Genomic DNA, 17,101 nt, shown 5'->3' with positions numbered 1-17,101 from the left:
TGCGAGATTGATTAAAAGGGTAATAGTCAATAACTAATCCACATCTTCACAAGGAGCTGAAAAGAGAAAATAGACATGGAATTGCACAAGCAAGGATTCGTGTGGTTATCTCTGCTCCTTTAGCTAAGGTTTCAATCCCTCCCAACCCTAACACAGCCAGGATATTGTGTTTGACTGGTGTGTTTGATAGTAAGCAGAGTAATGAGGGAACTTGATCTTCCTTATTCCTGTTTTCCTGAGGCTTGAATAGCTAGTTTACTTTTTCGATCGCGTGAAATTAAAGCTCCCTTGGTAGATCTTGATGCTTATGGAGGTGGGGAACCAAATGACATTTTTCCTTTATATTTTTATAAAGACTGCAGATTTCTTTGTTCCAAAGTTATCTGTTATTTTGCACAAGTTTTTTTTAGTAAGAGGAGGTATTTTTAGCACTGGTTGGAGAATTGGCAATGTTACCCCATTATGTAAATGCGCTTGTTGTAGCTTAAGTCCAGCTAGGGATGTAGCATAGCTAGTAATATATATATATATATATATATATATATATATATATATTATATATATATATATATATATATATATATATATATGTATATATATATAATTGGAGAATTGGCAATGTTACCCCATTATGTAAATGCGCTTGTTGTAGCTGAAGTCCAGCTAGTGATGTAGCATAGCGAGTAATATATATATATATATATATATAATATATATATATATATATATATATATATATATATATATATATATATATATATATATATATATATATATGTATATATATATATATACATATATATATAGATATATACATATAGACACATACATATATATATATAATATATAATATATAATATATATATATATACATGTATATACATATATATATATATATATATATATATATATATATATATATATATATATATACATATATAATGTATATACATGTATATATATATTATATATATTATATATATATTTATATATATACACACTTATATGTATGTGTGTAAAGAGAGAGTGAGAGAGAGAGAGAGAGAGAGAGAGAGAGAGAGAGAGAGAGAGAGAGAGAGAGAGAGAGAGAGAGAGAGAGAGAGAGAGAAAGAGAGAATGAACCCTAGTGAATAATTCGTATTCCCTTTGCGACAACAGCATCCAGCATGACCTCATAAGTCAAGATTGCCACTTTATCAAGAGAACTTTACATTCATTTTTTATAGATTAATCACTATTTCTAATTTGTTCTAATCGACTTCAGCTCTTGATTATTCCTAAGGGACTGGGATTTTAATATAAAACATGGAATTCATTTTCATATTAAATAAATTATCCCAATTCCATTTGATTTATTGCTTTTATGCAAATAGCTTGTCAGAAGGTGGAACGTCTTCCAGTTATTCTAGAAGTGCTCTCTCTCTCTCTCTCTCTCTCTCTCTCTCTCTCTCTCTCTCTCTCTCTCTCTCTCTCTCTCTCTCTCTCTCTCTCTCTCTCTTTTGATAGAATGAGTGCTGAATGCTTAAACCTTAGAGTCTTACATGAAGGTTCCGCAGAAGAGATCATTTGACCTAAACTCCCTCTCTAGAGTTTGATTGGAGTGACTTTCGATCCAAGCAATGTCTGGACTTGCTTTCGAAAAGTAATCGTAGAGGTCATCCCACCCATACGCATATGTATGCTTGAACAGGAAAGCTTACTCGATGATAGAGTGGTATTTCTTCTACATTTCAAACGTACATTATTGTTAAATTCCATCCATTTAAATCACTCGACATTATTGGCTAAGTGGTATAAATTTATTATAGCTTTAGGAAATAAAAATTCTTCAAATACAAAGCCTTTCTGTCTCCTCGTGTGTTTGTAAGCTAAAAGTTTATCAACAATATTATCATGTTGTTGCCTTCACTAATGAGAATTAGTCAGTTGAATTTTTTTTTTTCATCAGGTTGTATATCGTCTCAGCAGCCACCAACTTTGTCAATAAAAAACTTACAATAGTCGTTATATTCAATCTTCAAGCCGAATTAGTACAGTGCGGTGGCTTCCACCTCTAATACCCTAAAAGCAGGGGAGCCATCTTGGAACTTTATTTGTCAACACCCGCTTTGAGTACTCTGCAAACTTTCATGATTATCAAAGGGATACCAAAAGCTATCACCACCTGGTGGCTGATAGCTGCGGTAAGGCTCAGTGATCAGTGCTGTGATATTAATGTGTTTACGAGTTTTGGGACTTAGAATTTATTTCTGATTAAAAATCTCGTTCGCTTGGTCATACCACTGCATTCAAGTTTTTTTTTTTCTGAACCAGCGTTGTTCTAACCTATGCAGCCCTTCGCACAATCATAGAAGTACCTGGGAATCCTCTCCTCCAGCTCTACAGCCTCCTCCTCCTCCTGGGATATGTGCCTCAAGTAAAGACTCATAGTACAATTGTGCCCATCACCAACCATCCCTCCTATTTTTGCAAAATAATCGAATGTATTCTCCTTTCATGCCTCATGTTCCAGCTGCAAGATAAGCTTTCCCCGACTATACAACTTCCTACCCTAACTTACAACATTGTTTCATGGAGCTCCGTACTTGTCTCTTCCTGATCAGTGTTGTAGCCTTCATTGATTTAGAAAGTGCATTTGACATTGCAAATAGAGTCATCATTCTTGACCATTTCATTGATTTTCTAATCAAAGTTAACTTTCCGTGATGGATATGTGGCTATGTAGAAAATAGAATCTCTCAAGTGCTATTTAAGTGAGCATTGAGCACTGCAAAGGAATTTTATCTCGTTACTCTACAAGGTGGAGTACTTAGTCTATTTCTTTTTAATATTCTACTTCATCACCTTCTTTCCCTACTTCAGGACACTGATAGCACACACATCTACTACACAGATGATATATGCATTCATTCAAGATCTCTGGATCAATTGCAACGCTTCCTCTCTTCCTTCTATGAATCATAATTCTCCTGTGGTCTCATCCTCTTCTCAGGAAAAAGTAGAATCTTTTCCCCCAGGTCCGTGATGAATCTACCAAAATCTATCGGGAGGAAAAAAGCTGTGCATGCAATGTCTATTTGCGAGTGCCAGTGCAGATAACACACTTTCCATTCCAGCAAGTCAGCAAATTCATCCCCTTGTTCAAGATCTGCTGGTCCAGTTACAGCAATGCATGACTCCTCTTAAATAACTGACTAATTATTTTGCAGCAATATCTATCCCAGTCAATAAAACTATATACATTGCCCTCATCTGCTCGGTGGTAGATTATCTTTCCCCTGCACTTTGTCAACTCTCCAGATCAACTCTATAACCTCTCGAGAAATTCTAAAACCAAGCGATGAGACTCTTTCTGGGCTGTCCAGCCTCCACTAGAATTGTAAACTAGCAACGTTGTTGAAAGTATATACTCCAATGTTCGATTCTTCAGTCCCAAATGCCTGTATTACCCTTACCTTTGTCTTCACTACTCACTCATTATCTCGACTTCTCTGGATTTAGACGTGGCTCATCCATTACTACGCCAGGGGTGACATACGCTAGTCAGTACCATCTGTTCAACATTCGTGGCCCTAACATCAAAATAGTGGTAGAGGATGTGAAGCATGGCTTTGCACCCTATGCCCTACACTCCAGTCTACAAGACCAACTTGCCTCAACTTTAGCGACAACGACAATGTTCACTGGAGAACATCGACATACTGTCCTAGCCCCTCAGTATAGCCCACCACCTCTACAGGGACTGCTCACTGCAGGGCAGATAATAGTGCTGGATGTGCTGTTTTCTCCCCCACCTTAGAACCCACTCGAGACGGCTAAACAGGTCGCTGCCTCCCAAAGTCATCAAGCTCCATGTATTGTGAAATACATAGGCTTCTAAATGCAGTTAATTTAATCATAAACACTAGAAACAACAGTTTGATCATCTGTGATTCGCAGCCAGCACTCTGAGCCCTTTTGTCACATAAACCAACATATCAATACCTGTTTACACAAATACTAAGACAACTAGACAGAGTCATTGCAATCTCGTTGGTCATTCACTTCATGTGGACTCCTGGCTAACAGCACCGTTGATCGTCTCGCAAAAGTTGTCAGCCAGCAGGGTCCTACAGATGTCAATACTACCATTCTATCTTTCCTGAGCTGCAAGAAGACAGTACGCCAGGCTGCCCGCTCACGCACCTATCGTCCTAGTGATGTTGAAAGGGCCCCTAGTGTATCAATACAACATTATGATCACATCCTTCCTTGCCAGCACAAGTATCGTCACAATGGAATCAGTGTCCGTCAAAATAACATGGTTTGCACGCGTCTTTAGCTAGGTAAGCAACCAGTTGTTTGGCAGGTACCTTAGCAAGATGCGGCTCTTCACTACTCCTGTAGGTTGTGTGATGCACCCACTGCTAACTCTGGAACACTATTGCCTGGAATGTCCACTTTTTATTGACTTATTATCACAAATATTCACAGTAATTTATATAATATGTTAACTATTGTTAACAGAAAATAAATTTGCTTGATGAAATTCTCACTTTTGTGGATACTGAACAAGTAGGCCTATTAGCCTACCTTTCATCAAATTGTAAGTGCTGTGATATTCATTGAAGGTAGGTATAACCTACCTGTAATGTCAATGGAACATTTGTAGTATATTTTGTCTCCAATTACATTGAGCTAAATTACCCAAAAGGTCATGGTACTGAATTAGGTTTTATTGATTACGTTTTATTTAGCTGTATCTGGAATAGGGGTATTGTAATTAATCATGTTCACAAATTCAAACTCTAAATTTCATTTGTATTCCATATGAATAATTTTAGTATAACCTAATTACTATATGGATGTAAACCATATTATTATTATTATTATTATTATTATTATTATTATTATTATTATTATTATTATTATTATACATTCAAATATGTGACGCCAATGGACACAATAAATTTATTAAAACAAAAAAACCCTAAAAGCAGAATATAACAAACAAATATGTTATAGCAATTGTTATTTAGCAAAAATAAAGTAATGCATTTAATTATTTTTTTGGATGTAGTCTCATAATGACTATATACATATTAGAAATAAGACATCATCCAAGATTTATGTTTGACACTGCCCAACTCTTTCGGCATTGCCTCAGTATCGCCAGAATTAAAGTTGAAAATTTCCTTTAATCATTTATGTAGCGATCAGAATACATCCTAATTAGACTTTACTGTTTCAATAAATCAAATATATCAATAGAATATGGATATGTATTTGTCTGAAGAATTTTTATAGTTCTATTTGTGGAATATACAATAGTTTTTTTTTTTTTATTAAATAACCCGCTACCATTTGTTTTTTTCCCGCCCATAAATTACTGTTCAATATACTTCATTTGTTCACAATTCGATTATTGCACATTATCATCATCATAAAATCTATCATCAGGTTTTTAGGATATTATGTGTATTTAACATCACATGGTAAAATGTAAAATAATGATGTTACGTTCAAAACAGGCAACTTGCGCATCAGGATTGCCACCCGTAAGATTTCCGAAATATGATCAAAAGAAAATGGAATAGCAATTCGTGTTATATCTCTCCGAAAGGAAACAAAATTCTAATTATAGCGTAATTATACTTTAATAATGTTCATGAATTATTAATATTATTTGAATTAAACATTTTTATATATTTCATAATGCTGTTTGGTGCTCTGATTCATTTCTTCTCGAATTTTCATCATAAATGACTTCATGTCACAAACTCAATCTCTTTAGTGGAGTCGTTATGAAAATAGGAAAATCATATACATAATTGAGACTAGATCGGCAATTTGTTTCCTGGTGATAGAAAAAAATTATATAAAAAATTGTCGTCTGATTAAACATTTAGTTAATAATTACATGTCCTAATCATAGCCGTTATCATTGTGTTGTCTTCATGTGTAAATATAAGATCAATATATAGTTGCATGAATTAGATATAAAATAGCTCGTTATTATTTGTAAATAATTTGCCATTATAAAGGTTAAATGAACCAAATGTTTACGTTGCTGTCCACTTCAGATTAAGGGCGGAAACCATTTAACTTTGAAAGCAGAGAAAATTGAACTGAATACTCTATTTACAAGTTTTTAACCAAAATAATTAAATACTTCTTTATATATATATATATATATATATATATATATATATATATATATATATATATATATATATATATTATATATATATATATACATATATATATATATATATATATATATATATATATATATATATATATATATATATATATATATATATATATATATATATATATATATATATATACTTTATTTTTGTGTATGACATGACGATTGATTTTCTCATAATAGATTATTTTAACTGCTTGAACTGTTGGCAATTCTGGTCCTCGTCGGCTGCTCCAATCCAATTTTACCAGAACTAAATTCAGGAATATCCTTTTAAGGACTCATATTTCCTCAAATTAAATCCGAGTTCTGCATTCATCTTTTAATATTTTTATCTTATTTTGTGATATTTATCAACATATATTTATATGAAAGATTTATTATTATTTTAAAAGAAAATATACAATAGTTACTCTATTAGCTGCCTGCATTTTACTTTGTTCTTTTAAGTACCAATAGATGGCCTCAGTGAGGCTTTTATGAGAATAAAATACCCGCAATAACTGATCCTTTTTGACAATTGGGAAAACTGTCAGTAAATAGTTTTGATCATTCATTTACCTGAAAGGGCTTATGGTTATTTACAAAAATACAAAGGAAAATTCATATTGATCTGATATTTGAAGACTATAAATATTGTATAAAATGTTTTATATAAATTTATATGTAGGCTATATATATATATAGGTTAAATATATAGTTTATATTTATGATATTATCATTATTAAGCAAAACGATGTAGATTATCATAACAACTCCTCAAAATATTTTGGCGATTCAAAACTAAAGGAATTTGATACAAAATTAATTACCTTTCATTAATTTTACGTTTGATTTTAGTAACTAAATTTATCTTCCACGCATTAGATATATTTCGATTTGAAAATTAAAGGTACTAACATTGATATATCATGCAATATATTCATATGAAAATTATGCCAAAATAGTTTTTAAGTTTTTTCCCTAATGATTAATTTGAAATCTGATTTAAACATCTGTAATTTTCATGCCAGAATGAAATTATAAGAGCCAAGGTATCTTTTTTGCAATTGTATTTTTAGCTAGGTTGATATAAAATCATAAATGCATTCTCGTATATATATATATATATATATATATATATATATATATATATATATATATATATATATATATATATATATATAATTCAAATAAGCCATATATTTTTTTTTGATACATTAATGTCTGGATTCTCTTAACGACCTCGGGATCAGAGTCCCAGGCGAAATCACACAAAGACAAGAGCTTGTGACCGACCGGGAATCGAACCCTGGTCGGCAAGCTCGTATAGACAGTGACTAAACTGTGGCTAAGTGGTTTAGTCACTGTCTATACAAGCTTGCCGACCAGGGTTCGATTCCCGGCCGGTCACAAGCTCTTGTCTTTGTGTGAAGTGGTTTAGTCACTGTCTATACAAGCTTGCTGACCAGGGTTCGATTCCCGGCCGGTCACAAGCTCTTGTCTTTGTGTGATTTCCTCAGGGGCTCTGATCCCGAGGTCGTTAAGAGAATCCAGACATTAATGTATCAAAAATATATATGGCTTATTTGAATATGAAAAACACGTCTAAATGTGCAAAATTCATCATATATATATATATATATATATATATATATATATATATATATATATATATATATATATATATATATATATATATATATATATATATATATATATATATATATATATATATGTAGGCTATGTATGTATGTATGTGTGTATGTATGTATGTACAACGTGTAAAATGGAGTCATAAGAACTTATAAGGCATTAGATTTTCTCACAAGGACCCAGAGATAAGGTTGCAAGCCCTACATCCTTTATTTTGACTCCAGAATATGCAAGTGCCAATGTACAGTTGATTAAACTCCTGGGCAGAATGTTAGGAGCCATTGAAAAACCTATCAAACTTTCTTTAAATGGTTCTCTACTCAACTATATGTTTATATCGGATGATATCTTTTAGAAGAGGGTAGTGGTTAGGTGCACTCAATAAATTGGAGCAATTAGAAACATTACAGAGCAATGTTCCATTTCATACGTCGTGGATTGTTCAAGGGTTATTACTCATAGGATCTTCCATACAAAAATAGGCAATAACATCCTCTGGGCCCCAGAAAATATTATTGCAAGTTTCTCGTTGTTGACGTCATATTGCTAATCCTTGGCACCTCCTGGTTGATGTCGCTCACCGACGGTTAGTCAACGCAGACTCTCACTCATCAACACCTCTTCAACCTGCCCCTTCTGACCTTGCTTTCCACATCAGCAGACCCACAGATGCCTACGCCCACCCCATCACGTTGTACCCGGACGTTTTCCATCCAGAACTTAGCCAAATGCCCGCGATTCCTGCCAAACACGGTATCTATCACCATATCAAGACAACGGGGCCTCCAGTGTTCGCCAGATTCAGGAGTCTGGCAGCGGATCATTTGGCAGCTGCTGAATGAACATTCGCCGAAATGGAAGAAATTGCCCTTTGCCAAAAGGCCTCAAGCCCATGGTCGTCTTCCTTACATATCTTCCTGAAGAAAGATGGCTCACTGGATCACTACCAGCTCCCAAACATCACTGACGTGACACCTCCTACTTGCAAAAAGTGAAGGTTTTCTCTTGGCTTGATCTCTTGAAGAGGTAGTATCAGGTGCAAATGAACCCAGAAGACATTCCCATGACCACCATCACCACCCCCTACCATACATACACCTTCAATTATGCCTGTTTTGGTCTTCGTAATGCTGAGATCACTTTTCAACGTCTCAGGGGACCTCCCCTTCTGTGTATGTTACATGGACGACATACTTGTGTTCTCTTCTTCCAAAGATGAACACTTGCGTCATATATACATCGTGTTTGACCGCCTTCAACAGAACAGCCTTGTAGTCTGGTCGACAAGTGTGCACTCGATGCCAACAAATTATCGTTCTTAGGGCACCGCATCACTCCTGAAGGAGTCCACCCCCTTCCTGAGAAGATAACAGCTGTTCAGAACTTCCCCACGCCATCGACCGTCAAAGCACTGCAAGAATTCTTGTGCATGATCAACTATTATCACCATTTCCTTCCAGCCATTGTTGCCACTCTTGACCACCTCTACAACTCCTCAACGGCAAGCCAAAAGACTTGAAGTGGGGTCCCTTTCAAGAAGAGGCCTTCTGCAGCGCAAATAATGTCCTATCAACCATTGCTGCTCTCACTTTTCCCGCGCCACATGCATCTCTCGTTCTCTGCATCGATGCCAGTAATGTTGCTATCGGTGCTGTACTCGGGCAGGTGGTAAACGGCTTGCTCCACCCATTGACCTTCTTCTGTAGAAAACTGTCTACAGCGGAATACGACTACTCTACCTTCGACCATGAATTTCTGGCGGTGCATTTATCTGTCCATCACTTTCGCCATTTCTAGAAGGTACACCCTTCATTATTTGCATGGACCACATGCCTCTGGTGCACGCCTTCACTCAACAGTCTGACGCCTGGTCTGCCCGTCAAGACCAACATCTCTCTACAGTGACTGAATACAATTGCACACTTCAACACGTCCCTGGGAAAATTAATCCTATTATCGATGTCTTGTCAAGCAACATTTTGGCCACCATTCACCTGGGATTGGATTACAACGCCTTGTCAAAAGCCCATTAAAAGATCCAGAGTACCAAGCACGTAGGAGATCCTGCATATCCTTCAGCTGGGAAGACATCGCCATCGACGACTCCAACACCACCCTCCTCTATGACATCGGTATCAGTAGACGACCATAGATACCCGCTCCCATGCAACAGCAGCTGTTTGACTTCATTCATGACCTTTTACATCCATTACACCAATCTACTGCACTGAAGATGAAGTCCATTTGGCATGGTATTACTAAGGATACTAAGGATTGGGTCCACACCTGTACTTCATGCGAAACTTCAAAAGTAAATCGACACACGGATTCAAGAGTGGCCACCTTTCCTCAACCTCAGTGTTATTTTTCCCACATTCATGTTGATGTAGTAGGTCCCCGACCCACATCACAAGGACATCGTTACCTGTTTACTTTCCTCAACCGCTCCATTTGTTATCCTGAAGCCGTTCCCATGGAAATTGCAACGTCTGACTTATGTACATCTTCCTTACTCTCTGGGTGGATGGCAAGATTTGGTATCTCTAAGCATATTACTTCTGATAGGGGTACCACTTTCACCTCTCAATTGTGGACATCATTAGCAAATCTCCTGTGAATCACCCCACAGCAGACAACCACCTACAATCCTGTTGCCAACAGAATGGTTAAAAGTTTTCATCGCACATTCAAAGTAGCTTTGATGTCCCACTGCAATGACTCCAACTTGGTTACCCAGCTTCCCTGGGTTTTTCCTGAGTCTAAAAACCACTCTTAAGAAATCATTTATGGTGACCTGTTGGTTGTACCTTCTGAATTTTTCCCGTCTGCAACCTCCTCCGACAATCACCAGTGCTTACGTCACATTGTGGGAAAATTTACTCCATGCCACCAGACTTACAAGCCCCCTGCTAAGCAGCACATACCGACAGATTTGCATTCTGCAATGCACTATTTCTGAGCAACGACTTTATTAAGCCACCACTAACGCCCCCTTACATGGACCCTTTTCTCACGATCTGTCACAATCCAAAGGCTTTCTTAATCAATATTCGTGGCAAAGAACACTGGGTCTCCATTGATTGTCTAAAATTTGTGTGTGTTTCACATACGCTCATACACTGTATCGGCATTTTCTTTATTGTATATCTTGCTTTAAACCTCACGATTAACAGAATCTGTTTAAGACAGTCTTTTCATGAATTATTTTGTTTGAATTTTTGTGACCTTGTCCCAAACCTGTTGTATATAAACTCACTATCTGTTGCAATAAAGTTAGTTGCATTCACCTCGCCTCTCAGTTGTAACGGCTCACTCTCTAACGTCCACAAGATAGACTTCCCATAACACTTAGAGTATGTACCCAAGGTTAAGGATAAGGACTTTTTAGTCTAAGAAGACTACAAATATTCTCTCTCTCTCTCTCTCTCTCTCTCTCTCTCTCTCTCTCCTCTCTCTCTCTCTCTCTCTCTCTCTCTCTCGGTTCAAACTAGAACTAGCAGTAGATATTAATGTTGATAGTTATAGAATATCTTATCATTATTGAAAGATATGTAGAAAGAATTGAAAGAAGAGAGAGAATTAGACTTTTTTTCTCATATAGCGCTCAGTAATGGGAGTTATGTTATTTCCTATTTAGTCACCCTATAGAAATTGGGATGAAATATATATTAGTAATTTAAATCCTAGTAAGGTTTGTATCGTTATATAATTTGAAAAAAAAATATAATATTAATTTCATCAATTTTGTAGAGGTTTAGTTGTGTAGCCTACTTAAAAAGAATAGATAACTGCACGTTCTATATATATATATATATATATATATATATATATATATATATATATATATATATATATATATATATATATATATATATATATATATATATATATATATATATATATATATATATATATATATATAACAATCTCTTTTTCTCGCGTCTTTCGAAGTCTTTCTATATATCTTTCAATAACAATAATCTATTCTGCTACTATTACCCCACTACTGCTAGTTCTAGTTCAAGTATATACCAGCAATTTGGTATAGATTTAAATGAAATAGGATAGTTAAAATGATTGAGATTGGGGAAGAAGTAAGTGGAAAAGACGATAACTTTGGCTGGACATTGTTGGAACGTATTTTTCGGGTATAAACAAAGTTCCAGTGTTGCCAGATATGAGAATTTATCCCTAGATTTGGGAATTTTGGATGTCTGGTGGGGATATTCTGCACCGATTTCTATGAAGAAGAAACAAAGATGAGTAAACCTTTATATTGTTACAATTAATTTGCTTGCACTTATATGCATTATAAAGAGTAATTTCTATATTACTAACCCTACGTGACCAGAAGAAAATATATTTGTGAAAATGGAGTTTTTTGGGTTGCTTTGGGGATTTTTTTATCATGAGTTTTAGGGATTTTTACACTAACCCAATTGACAACAACTCCCGAAACTTCTGATAACTTTGGTCTAAGGAAAAGTGTTATTTATATACTGTATATTGAACTGTGTAATTCTATTTTTTCCATCACTGTGAAGGTAATGCGTAATAACTTCATTAATATTCAAATGAGTTGAAAGTTTAAGTGGTTTTCTTTATCGTTTTTTTTTCTCGAGAGCTAGCAACATGAGGCCCGCCCTCAGAGTAGGTTTAGAAGTACAGGTTTCGCATAGGCCATATCTTGGAATTTTAAAAACTATAATTTAAGAAGGCAATAAAACAGAGATTAAAACCAAATGATGAAAGCAAAATTTACAAAATAAACTATCCAGTTAATATTATATTTACATAACTACACTTTATCTACCCTTGTCTTAATTACTCTTACCTCATCTACCCATATTTACTGTTACCTAACCTACCCATATCTTACCTAGCCTACCCATATAGCTTATTTTACCTTATCTTGCCTACCATCATTTTGCATACCTGTAGCGTACTTAACCTTCCTTTACCTAGCCTTACCTTACCTAACCTCACTTTACCTGTATTATTGTAGTTACGGACGGGGAAACCTTTCCTAGTAAAAGTATCTTTAGTTTCAATTTTTATGCCAATATTCATTTTCATACTGTTTTAGTTATATAAATATATTTAATTCAAGAGAACAAGAGGCATGAACTGCTCCAAAATTTCATGCTGGAAGCAACTACATTATACCTTCACCTAACAATAGAAAGTGGACTCCAATTAATAGTCTACAAAGATACAAAAAGACCCTGTTCTTTGACCTCCTATACTTTGGTAAGAAACAGTTTAAATTTTTCATGTGCCAATGTAATAATGATAGTTTTGTATGTGAAACAGTTTTGGGATCAGACAGGCTATTCCATGCAATTGAAACCCACTAGTAAGTAAAGAGAAAGACCTGGAATCCTAGGATAGGAGTGTGGTTATGCTAGCTAAGTTCCTGTTTCTTCTCGTTTCTATATTTTCCCCATTCAGGAGATCATGGCTCCCATGAACACATAATTTATCACGTATGGTTCATTTATACCCACTGCAAGTTTCTTTTGCCCCACCCAAACGCAATACGAAGTCTCCCACTGAGGCAGAGAGGTGTATGAGCTTGTATGAAATATATGTGCATTTCGTGCCCCCCCCCCCCCCCCAAATAAAAAAGACAGATAAGTGAAATAGGGCACCCTTCCCTAGAGAGGTCAACTGTAGGCAGGTCATCTTGTAGATGTAAATTAAGAAAGCCTTCGGTTTGGAAGAGGTAACAAGGAAAGTGCCTGTGTAAGAGGATGTCGGCAGTAGCTTGCAAGTGTCAGTGTGCACGACGTGACATAGGGACTGCCTACGGGCTGACCAAGGGAAAGGCCCGTGCCAACATGAAGATTTGGCTGTAACTACTACCACCGACATATTGACTGGAGGTTGTTGGAGGATGTTCCACACAGAAAAATTCAGTAGGGACGACCAGTGGGTTGCTATACAGTACACCATTACAGATGCTGAGACATCCAGGGCCTCCTTAGGACTGGTCATTAATACAAGGAAGCTGAGTAAACTAGCCAGAGTCATTGCAGTGGGACATCAGGGCTGCTTTGAGAGTGTGAAGAAAGTGTTCAACCATAAACTCAACACAGGGAACATGTATAGCCTGCGCATTCAGATGTGCAACTCTCTTCATTGACGCACGTTCCCTTGTCTGCTCACACGAACATTCGTTTCTAACCTCTTCTGTGGCTACTACAGTTTCCGGTTCTTGTGGATTGACTTATCCTGTAGGTCGGCAATCAGTCGCCTCCTTGTCTCCCTGTCTTTAACCATTTAGGTCACTTGTTTTGTTTTTTATTACCTTACAAGTATATATTTGCTTTTAATTGGTAGACAGGAACCTTCCTAGCGCTCTTAACCATACTCCGTCAGTAGTACTTGATGACTACCATCAACTTGAGCTCAACTTGTTGACGGAAAGCAGAGTGTCTTTGTTGGGAGCAGTGCCCTCACATGGGGTGGCAAATGTCCTGGGGCGCCAAAAATAGCCTTGATTTGCCGCGTCACGAGATTGAAATAATAATAATTAGCGGGTAAAGGATATAAGCTTTGAAATTTTTTACTACAAATTATGATTTTTGCAATTAAGCCATTAAAACCAACAAAAATTAAAATATATCCTCAATTTTTTTTCTTTTTGCAATAGAATAAATCATCCTGACAATGAAAATCATGCACTTATAAATGTTTGCCTCTAAATATCTTCGTTTTCTTTTACATTTTCTGTTTATCTAGGCTCAGCTGACTGCTTGTGAAGAGACAGCTTGTTCACTGCTACTTACGGTAGCGTATATCTATTGTTATCAGATATTTGTCCCGTAACCAAAATACAAACCACGCTATTTACAGAGGGTTTACTTTCGGCGTAGATGAAATGACGAGCCATTAGAATTTTAACGAGGGTTTATTACCACCGCGCTAGTTAGCAAGGGGGTAGGGGAGTGGTAGCTAGCTACCCCTCACAACCCTCACACACCGGTGAACTGTTTCAGTTCACTTTTGGCTCGGACGATGAACAGACGTATCTGTCCCATCCTCGCATGGCAGCCATTAATGTTTTGTCTTTACTTAATTACTTACTTTTCTTATACTTAATATATATGTAAACATTCTTATGTTTATGTATATATTTGAGTATAGAAATACAGTAAGTTTCCTTTTCAGTGTTTGTGCTGTGTGTGTGTGTGTGTGTGTAGGAAGTCCACTCAATTGTACGACAACATCTCTGTGTGGTCCCAGGCCCCCACGGTGACATTTCATGGGTCACGATCTCTCCCTTGGTCCTTCAGTTTCCCTTCGGCGGGCGCCGTGGGGAATCGTCATCGCTGGACTTTATTTAGGGGCGTCTTCATCAGTTCTTCTGGTCTCTTCTACGATGTGTTCTCCTCTCTCGTTCACAAGAAGGACACTCATAGAGACTTCTCTTTGAAGGACTCCCCTGCTGTTGTTGTTAAAGGCTCAGTTCCCCCCTCCGAACATCCTTCGAGGGAGCAGCTGAGTCCAACAGTCTCTCCTTCGAGTGTCTCTCCCCCTCGGGGGAGTTCACTAACAGAGACTCCTCTTCGGAGGACTGATGATGGTGCTCCTGTTCATGGTCGTCTTCATCTTCAGCCGCAGAGGATCCTCCTTGACGAGAACAGACTGTTACAGCTGCTTCGCTAGACCTTTCGGCAGATCGTTCGCAGTCTCCGACACCTGCCAGACCTTCTTGTCTTCCATCTCCGTTCCTGGACGCAGATGTGCAGTGGGCGCCACTCCACGCCGTTTGCCGACGGGCACCAGTTCCTTTTGGGGCTAAGGGCTTATCTCACAATGTGAGTAAGTCCCTTAGTGCCAGGTTTTTTTTTTTTTTACCTGTGCAACCTCGTTCTCCTGCGCGAGTAGTTCACAAATACTCTGCTGCTGTGGACCAGTCTTCTGCTGAATCAACACTCCAGCGGTCTCCTGTAGCCGAGTATCGCCGTAGATCTCCTGATCGCCAACACTTTTGGGACCTTCTGTGCAGCTACGCGCCTTCTGCACTACGGTCTCCTGAACGACCAGCAGACGTTTGCCCTCACGCCCACGATCTCCGGATCTGGGCGCAAGCAGAGAGATTATTCCTTCACTGAACTCCACGTTCACCTGTTCGCCAGCGCGCATCTGCGCCCCCTTTCCTGATGTGCGCAATAAGTGCCAACGTTCGCCCACGATCTTCAGATCTGGGCGCAGGCAGGGAGTTTATTCCTTTGCCTCCTCGCTGACGATCGCTCTGGTTCTGCACCCTCGCTGATATCATCTGGCCGTGCATGTCTTCGGGCCACGCAACTACGCTCCTATGATCTCCTGGTTCCTGCCTCGTCGCGTGCAGTTCAAGAAGTTCCTACGCTAGCGCACAGGTTCTTCTGGACTCGCAGTGCCCTTCTGAAGTTTCACGCCAAGCGAGCCAACGCGCCAGCACGCTTCCACTTCACCGCGCCAGCACGCTTCCACTTCACTGCGCCAGCACGCTTCCACTTCACCGTGCCAGCACTCTTCCACTTCACCGCGCCAGCACGCTTCCACTTCACCGCTCCAGCACGCTTCCACTTCACCGCGCCAGCACGCTTCCACTTCACCGCGCCAGCACGCTTCCACTTCACCGCGCTGCCTAGGAGACACCTAAGCTAGCGCACGGGCGATCACAAGCACCCCTGGGCTCTCCTTACGCGCCCGCGCAATTCTTCGCTTGCGCGCAAGCGTTTTCAACGTGCTAACGCTTCAATCGTCGTAGGTTTCCTACGCGCCCACGCGTTAACGCTCCTGTATGCGATCGGTCGCTACGCGCCATCGCTTGCCAACACGCCTTCGCCCGCCTACGAGCCATCGCTCGCCAAGACGCGCGATCGCTCGTCAGCGCGCCATCGCTCGCTTACGCGCCATCGGTCTCCTGGCCGCCTGCACTCGCTCTTATGACCGCATGCCCGTGCGCATGCACACCCAGGTTCGCCCGTGCGCATGCACACCCAGGTTCGCCCGTGCGCGAACCAACGGTTTTCCATCGCGCGAGCACCAGCGCGATTCCCACCAGTGAGCCATCGCTCACCAACACGCCATCGCTCGCTTACGCGCCATCGGTCTCCCGACCGCCAGCGCTCGCCCTTACAACCGCACTCGCCCTCACCTGCACACCCACGTTCGCCCTCACCTGCGCACCCACGTTCGCCCTCACCTGCGCACCCACGTTCGCCCTCACCTGCGCACCCACGTTCGCCCGCACGTGAACCAACGATTTACCATCGCGCGAGC

This window comes from Palaemon carinicauda, chromosome 11, assembly GCF_036898095.1.
Source record: "Palaemon carinicauda isolate YSFRI2023 chromosome 11, ASM3689809v2, whole genome shotgun sequence".
NCBI lineage: Eukaryota > Metazoa > Arthropoda > Malacostraca > Decapoda > Palaemonidae > Palaemon > Palaemon carinicauda.
Note: the sequence above shows the minus strand (reverse complement) of the source record.